The following is a 7,333-nucleotide window of genomic DNA, read 5'->3' as shown; positions in this document are numbered from 1 at the left end:
AAAAAGGAAAAAGACAAAAAAAAAATACCTTTTTCACTTCCATAGAATCTGAAATCTTTTAGCTACTCGGATCCAATGGTTTTCACCTTCCACAAGTTAGGTTAAGCCGCAAGAAATCTACTTATAGAGTACTGCCATATTACTTCACAAAAAAAAAAAAAAATGCCCTGGAAAGTGCTAGCAATGCCCTATTCCTCCTATTCATTTCTCACCCTTACCTAATTAATGAGGTAATGAAGTAAAATATGTGGCATATTTTTGTTTTTAACACAAAACAATAATGCTCACACAGAATGGATAAAGTACATTCTACCATCTACTTGCTGTCTGATTTCCTCAAATATAAAAATATTTCAACGTTCTTCATTCCAGCTGAGGAGCAAAGAGCCACTGACAGTGAACATCTCATCATGCTCAGGGCTTTTAGAACTGCAGCTATCAAAATGGGCAGCATTTTCCTTGATCATATCAGGGATACCCATTTGTGTTCTTGTGTAAACTCTAACCTGACCCGGACCAACTGCTCAAAACTCTTCCATTTGATTCACAGGCACCACTGGTAGAGCATTCACTTTTTAACAAGATAGTTAACCTGCAGTATAGTGAAGTTTCAGATTGGGTCATGCTCCCTGGCTGCCACACCAGTTTGAGATGTGAGCTGCAAAAACTGCAGTAGCAAACTGGAATAGATCTAAGAGTTTGCCAGTTGAGACAGCCTCATTATCAGGAAAGCAGTGTGATCCTGGAGCATGCTCTAGTTCCAGAAAATGAGGGCTTTGAGGAGTATGTGCCATCTGATAATTCTTGAAGAAATAGAGATACATCCATCTCCCAGATTTTCGTCACTGAAAACAAAAAGCTACCTAAATATCACCTTAGGATCAAAATCAAACTCATGTCCTACAGAACAAGAGGTTGTGAGAATCGAAAAACTGCCAGGGATGGTAGCACACACTGTAATCTCAGCACTCAAGAGGCTGAGGCAGGAGGATCACTGTGAGTTCCAAGTTAACCTGGGCTACATAGCAAGTTCCAGACTAGCCTGTACTACTCAGCAAGACCCTGTCTCAAAAACAAAACCAAGCAAACAAACAAACGTCAAAAACAAAAACAAAAAGAATCTAAGAACCTTTCTCCCTCCTCCCTCCCTTCCTTTCCCTTCTTTCCTTTTTCTTTCTTCTTAATTTTGTATTTTCACACAACAGCAGTGTATAGAGCATATATTATGCAGGTGCTGTTAACTTTTTTCCAGTATGTTTGCTTTTTTTTTGAGACGGTCTCCCTCTATAGTGTATGCTGGCCTTGAACTCACTATGTAGCTCAGGCCGGCCTCAAACTCCTGGCCATTCTCCTGCAGGAGAACTGTTGGGAATTCGACCCCAGCCTGAGCTACAAAGTGAACTCAAGGCCAAACTGAACTGCATAATGAGACCCTGTCTCAAAAAGAAAAGAGAAAAAAGAAAACTCCAAACTTCATCCTTTTTAGGTGTTTTCTGGTATGATGACCTTGCAGCCCATTTGTGCAGTTGAGTAAAGGGGACCTAGCATAGCTTAGAAAATATGAGACTAAAATTCACTTTTACTCTACTGAATTTATGGCTTACTTGTTACAGAACTGCTAAAGGGAAAGAGGCATTTCTGTCATGCTCTGAAATTTGACAGCCAGAAATAAGCAGAAAAAAAATCATGACTTTGAGATGTGACTTTGAGATTTGGAATAGGCCGAAGTTTACCTTTGCACTATACAAAAAAAGTTAACTAGGCACATGAGTAAACAGTAGAGTTTATCTTACTTTATAATGAATGTTAAATCTTAGCCTAAAAATTGTTTGCTCACGAATAAAAAAGCACTGCAGGCACACTTCAAAGATTACCTCACAGGGCCGGGGATTTAGCTTAGTGGCACAAGTGCCTGCCTGACAAGGAAAAGATTTTTTCGATCCCCGGTACCAAAAAAAAAATTATCACACACTCATAAATGCATCCTTTTCTTTGCCTATTGGTTATGTTTTTAAAAGGTATTACAGTTGTTTCACGTTACAAATCTATAAAACCACAAAACTTTTGGAAAACTTCTGGTGGAATACGTAGATAGGTATTAGATAGGTGTTGTACACATGTGCATCTATTTTTAATTGATGCAAACTTTTCCCCTGTTAGTTTTCAACTGAGAATTTAAATGGATACATTTGGACGTATGAGGGTATTTTGGTTTCTCAGTGATGGAGGGATGGTTAGGCTACCGACATTCAATACCAGGCACTAAGGATGTGAAATGTACTATAAAATGTGGGACTGATGACTCCTCACAAGCGTGAATTATCCCATCCAACCTGCCACTGGTACTGTCGTCATTAAGAAACATGAAAGACCATAAAATAAATGGTCATCCTGAGCAAAATACATACAGAAGCACGGAAATGCAGCGTTTCAGTAAGACCATGGAGCCTGGTGACTTGCAGTTTCTAGCCATGAGACATGCATTTTATTAATCGTCTGGGGCAGATGTGGTGGCCCAATGGTGAAATCCCAGCTGTGTGTCTGGGAGACTGGGACAGGAGGATCACAAATTTGAAGCTATCCTGGGCAACTGAGAAAGGTCCTGTCTCAAAAAAATGAAGTTTGGGTGTTGGGAGCCGCGGCCGAGCCCAGTCGCCTTACTTGGCGGACGTGAGGCCTGTAAGAAAGAGCAAAGCCTGAGCTAGATTACCCCTCCCATCGAGTGAGCCAAGTTGGCACCTGCTTCCTGCCCCCTGATTGCCCTGGCAACTTAAACAACCCGCTCTGTAAGATAGTCTGCCTAGCAACAACTGATGTTAGCCAATCAGCCTGCATCGCGCGCTTTGAACTGATTGGCCACTGTTACCCTATAAAAATGAGTGCCTCTCCCGCCACGAGAGAGAAGCACAGAGAGAGATAGAGAAAGTCCACCAGTAAGAAAGGACTGGTGGCAGAGCAGAGGCCTCGCGGGGCCCACGCGGAGACAAATAAAGACAAGGTTGCACACCGTCAGAATCTGTCGCGTGTTTTTCCTGCCGGCCGGGAGCGACACCGACATTTGGGGACATAGCTTAGTGTTACAGCCTGGTCTAGCACGTTCAAGGCCTAGGTTCAGCACCCCTGTAGGGCACAAACTTTCTAAAAAGGTTTGAAACTCAATTGCCCCATTTGTAAAATGGGCATAGTAGCAATATCTGCCTAATGGAATTTCATTGTGAGCATGAAACAAGTTAAAATATAGTAGCCTGGTATGGTGGCACATGGCTATAACCCCAGGACTTGGGAGGCTGAAGCAGGAAGATCACTTCAAGTTGAGACCAGCCTGGGCTACAAAATGAGCTCCAGGCCAGCCTGAACTGCATAGTGAGACCCTGTCTCAGAAAGACCTAAATAAGTAAGTAAGTTAAAAATATATAAAATGCTTAGCAGATTGGTAAACTTTCAATTTGTAATTGTAATTACAATTGGCTAGCTATTGTAATTATGAGTTCATTTTATATTAATGAGTACTGATGAAATAATGTACAAATACACTTTTTGAAGGCTGAATCTTCTAAATTTAAGCCTTCAAGCAAGAATATTTTATGTGCCAGTTCTTAATGGTGATAACCATAATTTACTATGTTCTCATCACTAATGGATTCCAAAAAAAACCCAAAGGAGAAGATTAAGATATGGGAGGAGCATTCCTAGGCTGTGCAGACTATAAAACTGAATAAGGGGATCAATACAGGGTGAAGAGAGGCAGAGGAGGACTGACCAAATTCTAACCACTGGTTACACAGTGGTGAGCATAACTGACGAGATGCAGTCGAGAGATTATTGCTGACCTTATATCGTAAGGAGAAAAATCAAGTCACAATCAGGTTAGAGGGCATTGGTAGAGGCACTATGCACTTCCTTGAGGTCTGTAAGCCTCGAGCCTAATGGTGTAGAGATGAATCATTCTGAATAGTTTGATGCCTCTTTCCTTTTTTTTTTTTTTTTTTGTCTTTTTCCTTTTTATCAGTACCAGGGATCGAACTCATAACTGCCTGCTTGCAAGGCAGGCGCTAATGCCACTGAGCTAAACCTCCAGCCCCGATGCCTCTTTCTGTGGCACACCTCTTACTGCGCAGCTAAGGCTTGCATTTGTTGGTTGTACACGGAAGGCCTTGTTTTTGTTATTTGCTTCAGCTTCTCTTTTTGTTTTTGTTATCTGCCTCATCTTCTCTTTTTGCTATAATTCAGAGCCATTTGAACACATGAAGGAAAAGCCAGTGAGTGTCAATTTTACTTCTATTAAGTACTTGAAACCACAAGAGTGAAATGTGAACTAATCCTATATTTTGTATATTTTAATCAAGAAAGACAGCCTGGCGTGGTGGCACACACCTATAATCTCAGCACTTGGGAGACTGAGACATCGTTTCATGTTCAAGACGAGCCTGGGCTACAAAGTGAGTTCAAGTCCATCCCAAACCGCATAGCAAGACCCTGTTTCAAAAAGACTGGAAAAAAAAAAAAGACAGTGCAAACAAGAATGAGTTTATTGCCTGTAGGCAGAATAGCTCACCACAGGTGAATCTAACACATTTTTCCTAAGTACAGATTAAGCAACCTGAAACAAAGATCCTGCAGAGAATATCATTCATATTCCTGCCTTTTCAAATCAAAATTCTTTCATCAGTGAGATATGTTGTATAATGTTTCAAATGGTAAATGCTTCCACCATAAGGGGATCACCTCGATATCACCACTAGTAAAAGACCTCCAAAACATATAGTACTATGTTGATTCATTCTCTTTCACGGACAAAATCTAGTGAATTGGCAATTGATGTCAACTACCCCATTCCCCTATCACTCTTGGTTCTTCACACTCTCAATAAACCTTCCTATTGCTGAAGATCCAGTATGCTGCCTCATCTTGTCTAGCTCCAGATTCCTGTCTTGCACATCCACTTCCCTTCGTTGGAGACTCTGATCTAAAGTTGCCTTGCTTCATTGGCAAGACTGTGAGTGTTTCTCAGTGTTTTCCACCTGGGATTAGAACTGTGTGCCACCATGGCTGGTGTAAGCACATTTTTGACTTGTAATTTTCCAATTTAAGATATATTTATTAGGATAAAACCCCATTATAAATTGAGCATTTGTATATCCTATCACTGCTACCTTAAGGCATATAAGTACTGTTTTAATCATATTACTCAATTTCTTAACAACTTTCAAAATAATTCTATAGATAAGTGGAAGTATAATCCTTCTATGTGCCTACTATGCCCTAGGTCCTATGTTCACATTACAAAATTAATAATGCCAAACTACTCATCTAACATTCATAGCACACCTAGATTAACATCCCTTCTTCCTGGAAGTGATACTTAATTTTATGTGTCAACTTGACAGGCAATGGTATCCAGATATTTGATCAAGCACCCATCTGTATATCTCTATAAAGGAATGTTTTAAATTAATATTTAAGTCTGTAGACTTTGAGTAAGATATACTATTCCTCCATAGCTACATAAGCCTCATCAAAACAATTAGAAGCTTAAGAGAAAAATTTGGGCTGGGGCTACAGCTCAGTGACAGAGTGCTTGCCTAGCATGTGCAAAGCCCTGGGTTCAGTCTGGGGTTGGGAGAGGGAGAAGAGAGAGAGAGGAAGGCAGAGGCAAGAAAGATAGAGACAGAGATTTAAAAGAACAAAGACAAGTCTCCAAAAGAAGAAGGAAATTCTGCTCCAGAGTACCCTTTAGACTCTGGCTGCAACATCAGCCCCTCTCTTCTGGGCCACCTGGAAACCCCATAATCATGTAAAGCAGTTTTATTCATTCTTTACCCCTCCAACCAATTAATCTCTACTTTTCCTATCTGTTCTTAAACATAACTAAATCCTATCTACAGAGGGCTCCTGTGTTAGACAGCTTTCGGTCCCTATAACAAAGTACCTGCAATGATTACAAAGAGAAAACTTTTTTTTTTTTTTTTGATTCACAGTTATAGAGGTTACAGTTCATGGTTGATTGACCCCCTTGCTCTGGGCCTATGACGAGGTAACATATCACTTCAGGAGCAACTACTGCAGCAAAACTGCTCAACTCTTGCCAGGAAACAAAAGGCAGAAAGAGAAAGGGTCCATTATCCCCTCCAAAGACAAAGGATCTAAGGTCTTCCCACCAACCCTACCTCCTGGGAGTGCCACCTGAAATCAAGCTTCTAACACATGGGGCTTGGGTGACAATGATGATCCATACTATACCAGGCCCCTCAGAACTCCTGTGCTCTTTTACTCATAGATTTAACTTATACCACTCTGCATGATTCTTGGGAGTATAGCCTTAGCTCTGATCCTATCTGCCTGCTGGATAACTTGACCCAGATGGCTACTGGTACCTTAAAACCAACCAGACCCAAGCAAAACCTGTAATTTCTCATTATCTCAGCTAAAAAATGGCTCCGTGTCCTAATTTGCACATCTGTAAACATCTGTTAATAGCTGACATTCTTCCATGTACTCATTCTTAAAAGTTCAGCCATACCTTTCTGTGGCCTCCACTGATTGCAAAATACCATGCCTTAGGATTCTTCTAGGATTCTTTCATCCCCCAGTGTGGGGCATGAAACCCAGAGCACTGAGCAGCTAGGCACTCTACCACTGAACTACATCCCTAGCCCTCCAATATGCATGAATATCTAGATTTGTTGCACCAAATTGACTCATTGACACAACTGTACCTTTTGCCTCTGTCCTCTTTGAAATGGGACTTTGAAGGGGGAGGAAACTATCTATTAGAAGAATCTTTCTAAATCTGTCTGTTAGTCCTTTAAACAAAGAAGTGTTACAGTGTTTGTAGGCTTAAAGAACATATAGTACATCCCTCTCTTTTTGGTTACGACAACCTGAGACCTAGAGAAACTTTCCACAAAAGCTGCCTCCGAACTCCAGGGCTCTCTAAGGCCTTGCTAACTCCCTCTCCAAAGGCTTGTGTAATTAGCAGAGCATAATCTTTGTCACTTGTCATTCTAAACTATTTCCACATGAGTTCCCAGCTTATCTTTTCAGTCCTTTATTCTTCCATCACCCAATAAACAGTCTATCCTTTACCTCATCGACATTCTCTTTTTGTTTGTAGAACTTTTAAAATTTTCAGTATCAGTACCGCTGTGAGGAGTTAGGAAGTGCACATAACACATCTTAATTCTTTTTACATTCCCTTCCCCTCCCATCTCTCCCCACCCTCGGCGCTCCCTCTTTCCATCTCTTTTTCCTATTATCTATTATTCTGCTCTTTATTTATATTTTGAGCTTCTCATATAAGAGAAACCATGTGACATTTAAGCCTGTGTGTCTG

General features: G+C 40.8%; 1 pseudogene; it reads left to right on the top strand.

Moving 5' to 3' along the window:
- The first annotated feature begins 230 nt into the window (after positions 1-230).
- LOC134471984 (protein yippee-like 5) lies at positions 231-5,185 on the top strand (annotated as a pseudogene).
- The last annotated feature ends 2,148 nt before the right edge of the window (positions 5,186-7,333 follow it).

The sequence above is a fragment of the Cavia porcellus genome, unplaced genomic scaffold, assembly GCF_034190915.1.
Source record: "Cavia porcellus strain 051 isolate PalLab524CR breed Dunkin Hartley unplaced genomic scaffold, mCavPor4.1 scaffold_21, whole genome shotgun sequence".
In the NCBI taxonomy this organism is placed as follows: domain Eukaryota; kingdom Metazoa; phylum Chordata; class Mammalia; order Rodentia; family Caviidae; genus Cavia; species Cavia porcellus.
The sequence above is the reverse complement of the archived record's forward strand: the minus strand, read 5'-3'. Positions and strand labels throughout refer to the sequence as shown.